The sequence below is a fragment of the Chiloscyllium plagiosum genome, chromosome 1, assembly GCF_004010195.1.
Source record: "Chiloscyllium plagiosum isolate BGI_BamShark_2017 chromosome 1, ASM401019v2, whole genome shotgun sequence".
NCBI classification, from domain to species: Eukaryota; Metazoa; Chordata; class Chondrichthyes; order Orectolobiformes; family Hemiscylliidae; genus Chiloscyllium; species Chiloscyllium plagiosum.
In genome coordinates this window covers 129,804,473-129,810,472 of record NC_057710.1, presented here as the reverse complement: position 1 = coordinate 129,810,472, position 6,000 = coordinate 129,804,473, and positions in this window count along the sequence as shown.

Genomic DNA, 6,000 nt, shown 5'->3' with positions numbered 1-6,000 from the left:
TGTATCCGGGGAAGGCATCAAATGAACCTTCTGTGAACTGCTTCTAATGTAGTTACATCCTTTCTTAAATAACCAATGTGACCTGAGCAATAAATAAAACTGTGGCAAAACATCCCTACTCTGACATTCCATTCCCTTCCAATCAATACAACATTACATTTGATTTTTTTTTTAAGACTTGCTGAGTCTGAATAATAACTTTATATGATTCATGTAGGATACCCAGATCCCTCTTTGCCACCCATGTTCTGTAATTTCTCTCCATTTAGCTGGTTTACTGCTTCTCTATTCTTCCAAAATGAGCAAATTCACACTGTACCACATTTAGACTCCATTTGCCAGGTTTTTGCCTACTCCCTTAAGCTGCTTATATCCCTGCATCTTCTCTTGACAAATCACATAAGATTTCTGCAGAAACTCTAGATGCCTGGATCAAAATCCATTCATTTGTTCTCTTACTTTTTCACCATTTTTTACTTCTGCATAAAGTCTCTACATTGTCAAACCCGCAACTTTATATCCCAGATCCTAAGTTGATACTTCAAGACATCTGAACACTTACAGCCTCCAGAGTATAACATTAATAGCAAATAAATTTAAAGACTCTATTCAAAGGGGTAAGCTAGAGGAGTACTTGTGCAATGATAAATTGATAAGAAATAGCCTAAACAAATTATAAAGGAAAGACAACCATGACAACTCTTTGAGGATGCTGCAGATTTGTAGTTAATTAAGTTTTAAACAGAGTTCTACATTAAAGCCTTTTCAATTGAATTAAAGGTCACAGGAATTAAAATGAGAACTTGGTATGAGATAAGAATCTAGTTCATACATTAAAAATGGGTCAGTTCACTGGAGACATTGGGGAACTTGGGGCAAATAGGTGGGGCTTTTCCAATGGATAATAGACATTTAGACATTTCTGCTGCTGTCAGATAATTACAGAAGGAATTACTTCAGGCTGAAATACATTTTCTAAAAATGAGAGATGGAGCCAAAAGATTAAATACTGTGATAAAAGTAAGAAAAATAAAACATCATGTGGAAGATATTAAGTAAGTGAGGATCATTGACATAATTCAGGACTGCACAAAAGCGATGGTGAGGGACTGTTATGCCTATAAGCCAAAATTAAATATTGGGATGAAGTAACATGTTTAGTCAAATAGATAAAGAGCAATTGTTCGGGGAGAGGGATGGTGGTGGTGGGGGGGGTGCGGTGGAGGGAAAATTTAATGCTAAGTATTCAGAAGTCCCTGTTATGCTCAGATGTGGTTAAACCTTTCTTTGGTTTGCTCGTTTATATTGGGGATGAGATTATTATCTAGATATTGGAATAGTGGACTATAAAAGTTCATTTTTTGATGAGTAAAAAGATCTATTAGAAATGATAGTAACTCAGACAACACCCAATTTATATATATCAAATCTCCAGAAGGGTTCAAATCAGTGCTAAACAGCATGAATTTTCAACAGTTGAGAGCTTTTACTTCCCATGGATCCCTGTGATATTTTCCGACTATCGTGAGGAATCAAATTAATTGTAGATTAGCGAGTTTTGAGAAGATTTGTAGTAATTGTAGATTATTCCAAATTGTGTAAGTGTGACTGCGCTGGAATCAGCAAGGGTTCTGCTCATTGAAACTGCAATATGGAAGGTAGTGACATGGATGAAGCGTTATAAATGTCAAAGCGAACATTATAAAAGCAAGATAAAAGCATTGTATGTTGCAGTTAGAATGATGAATATAATGCTTTGTAATACTTTCCAAACTTCCAAACCTGCAAATGCTTCCATCTAGAAGGACAAGGGCAGCAGATACACAAGTATGCCAGCACCTTTAAGTTCCCTTCAAAGCAACTCACCTTCCTGACCTGGAAATGTATCACCCTTCCTGTCATGGGATCAAAAGTTCTGAAATTCCTGCAAAAATGCCAGCCCAGCCAGCGATGCCATGTTTGGAGAATTTTTTTTTAAGAACTAAGAGGGAAATTTAGTACAGTGATGACAATTACATGAAATATTAATGGTCATCTTAAGGAGGAAGATGATAATTGAGCCAATTTTTCTTTATCCCCTCTGCCTGGGCATTAGAATGTCAAGGCCCATCTACTGTACATCCTGCCTGCAACCACCTGAACCATGTGTATTTCCAAGTTCAGGCCATTTTAATGGGCTTCCCTGCATCCATGGCCTGTCTTCATTCTGGCCTATCTCCTAGAAAGCAGTGGTTAGGGAAAATCTAGCAGAAATTTCCACCAAGGATATCAGGTCTTCTGCCTGTCATCTAAAAGGAACAGCTAAAAGCCCTCAATTGCAGAATCTGATACATGAAAAGCCTCAGGTTCGTTGTCTTTGCTGCCTGGCTATTTCTGAATACAGAAGCCTAAGGCCTACTGTGCTTAGAATAGGCATTCTTTGGGGAAGAACTGAAAATCTCAAGGTGACAACTTTGGCTAAGTTTTCTCTGATACAAGATGCAAGAAAACTGACTCTGTGATTATGAAGAACATGAACACATGAAGCTTAAATATTTGGATGAAAATAATATTGTGTAAAAGGGGGATTGTAAATAAAAGATGAAGAAGAAGATCAAAAGTAGAAGATGAAGAAGAAGATCATTGCACAAGTACTTTAAATAACAGCTCAAACAAGTACTTTAAATAACAGCTCAAGGCTGTTATTTAAAGATTGGGGGCAGAAAAGTAGAACTCAGAGTTTATTGAGAAAAACTGTTTTCACTAATGGAGTGGTTGTGGGATGGGAAACAACAGGCATCAGGATGACAATGTAAAATTGGTGCTGTGTCATGTTATGAGTTGCCTACTAAATTATCATCTTCTTAATCAAAGACAGAAAGCCCCAGTTTACTGTTAAGATAATTTGCCATGGAAAGAATGACACAAGTCAGTGATGATCCCATAAAGGTATTTCAGATTTAATTTACACATTCACTTAAACTCCTTGTTCAGTGGATCTTTATTCACAGAAGGATTTTAGAGCTGATCTGAAAGGCTTGAATTTGAGAGATTTTTATTTTAATACAAGGAGTTGAATACTTAATTTTTGACACTGCAATGTTAGGAATATTATAGTATCCTAATGTTTGAATAAAAAGTTTAATTTTCAATGAAAACACTACTTGTGTGAGGAGTGAAAGATTTGCCTATCACGAACAGGATAATGTTTGTTGGAGACCTGAGCTACAGCTAGTGAGGTACACACTAAGATTTGCACAAATTATCCTTATGCATTTCCAAAGTGCCTTTTTAAGTACTAATATCATGGCACATGGAAATGTATTTAGAATCCCACTGGAAAAAGCAAAAGACCTCCGTAACAGGCAACAACTACTTCCAACATTTGACCACCTTCTTAAGTAGAGTTTCTTCTTTAGGATAATGTGATGTATCTCTAGTCCACTGATACTTGGCTGAACTTTGTTGAACCATGGTTTGGGCATTTGGAAACAATTTGATCAGAGAAGTGACATATAGAAATGGGCTGACTTCAAATATTTCCCGCATTACAAGGAACCTTTTACAGAGCTGCAGACATTGGCAAAGTGCCATACAGTATGTAATGTAAAAACTGCAGATGTAGCAGAAGTATGAGCTTCACTATATGTCGAAAATTTGGCTGAATTCGATTTCTGCCTCAGAGACCTGACGGCCCAAGGAAGATCCTGATAAACATTTTTCTTGCTATAAATCTTTATGGACCAATCTTTTCATAGGAATGGGTCAGACCGCTTGTGCTGTACTACACAATTTCTGGACGATAGTTTTGTTTGTGTGATTCTCACTTCAGATGGTTTGTACTGGTCCCTGAGGCAACCTCTTCGCCTTTTCAGGGAGAGCAAAATATAGTATTCTCCTGCCAACTCTGCCACATCAGCCCAGACCACTTCAGCCAGTTTATTCAGACATTCCAGTTAATGAGAAACTTTAGTCTCTGCAGGTTCTGACTATCAGTAGTCCATTACTTACAGCCTTTGACCCATGGATATCAGTGAAGACTACAGGCAGGTATGAGTTGATATATAACCAGGATATGACCATCCCTACTCACTGCTCATTTCCATCTGTAGATTTTCCATGGTCATCACAATTGTGAGTTCAGAGTGTTTCATGAGTGATTTAGCCACTTCTTTATAAATGCAACTATGTTAAAGAACAATCTGTTGGGGAAATTGTTACTAAAACACCAGATCCCTTGCTTTGAGCAGCAATTTATGGTGCTTTCATAACATGGATGTTGTCCAGTTGTTTGAAGAAAGCACTAATTCCATCTTTGCTTATTAAAAGTCTAATAATAGCAGTCATCAGGATCACTGCAACATCTAAGCATCTACATGTAATCTTCTTCAAGTTACCATGTCTAAGTTTCTGGATGAACAATTATGTTAAAATTGTATGGAAGGTGACAGGCACATCATTGCAGAAAAGAGAAGTTGCATTCAGTTCTCCAAGTTGTTTGGTAGCACAGAATGTGAGTTTTGCTGAAAAAAGACATAGGCTGTCAAAGTTTTCCATCTTGCATTTGTCAGGACTAAATTTCAAAGGGATGAACAATTTATACTGCAAAAGATAAGCGTCCTGTTTGGTTGATACATTAGCTGTAATCAGTCAAGATATTACCATGAAATGACAAGTGAAAGTAGCCATTATTTAGTTGCTGCTCAAGTGGCATTATCCATTTGTATGGTGCTGCTACAAAGCCAAAAAAAATGTTTTGCCTACCATGCTATACAAATTGCAATGCCATTACAAACCAGATACATTAGCCATAGATCCCAAGGACTGGTGGATGATATTAAATAGCAAGTGGCTTTGGCTGTTTACAATAGACAGAGGACTGAACCATACTCAAACATCCCAGGCTTGAAATACTCACAACAGACTATCTAATGTTAGATATAATTCCATAATTAGACACCATCTGGTGAACAATCCTGATAATGCTAAGACTTACACTAAGAACCAGTTGAAGATTATCAGTCTGGCTTGTAAGGTGGCTCAATCGTGTTGGCTCGAAATTACATGTACAAGGCATGTCTTCTCTATGCAAAGAAACATGAACAGTTATTGAGCTTTTTAAAAATTAAGCTAAAGCCTGGGGAACAATATTCATTATGGCAATGCCTTGACCATCCACAGAACTTTGGTCCATCATATCTGCACCAGCTCTCCAAATGAGCATCAATACTTGGTGCTATTCTCCTGCCCTTTCCCTGTAATACCTCATATTATTGCCACTTAAATATATATCTAATATTCTGTTGAAGGTTTCGATTGATCCTGCCAGTGGGTTGGACTTGCAGGGAGGAGAAGCATGTAAGAAGGTTTCCATCACAGGGTAATGAGCCTCTGCATTGATTTAGAGCTGGAAGGAAAAGCTTTCTTGTCCTTATCCTAGAAAATTTCTTCTATGAATATTTCTGGAATTTATTTTAGTGTGGTGAAAATTCACTGGTGAATTTTCCATGTCAGCATAGGGACATGTGGTTGAAGTTGTTAAAGTTTAAGTCCTCATTTGAAAACACTCCCAGCTATTGAGAATTTAATTGCTTTGCTCATCCAGGATATGAAAAATGAGCTAACAGTGAATGTCCTTATTTCAGAAAGCTGGCTATACTGGCTGGATCAAACTTACCGGTGATGAGTAAGATGGTGCAAGTTAAGAAATGGAAGGTAGATTGGAAAGATTTCCTTTAATCTGTTGAGGTAAGTCTGCACAAGATTAGATAGGGGTTAGGCTGAGGATCTGAAAACATCATGCCTAAAAAGATAATTTAACCTGATCTTTCACAGATGAAAAACTAAACAATTGCTGAAGGTAGTCAGGTTATCTCCAGATAATTTAGAATAATGCACACATCTTACAAAGATCCCACTCTCATTAACACTATAAAGATGTCAGAACAGAAGTAGACTGTTCAGCCTTTTGAATCAGTTTCATGCTTTGACTAGATGCTTTCTTTTAATCCACCTTTTATA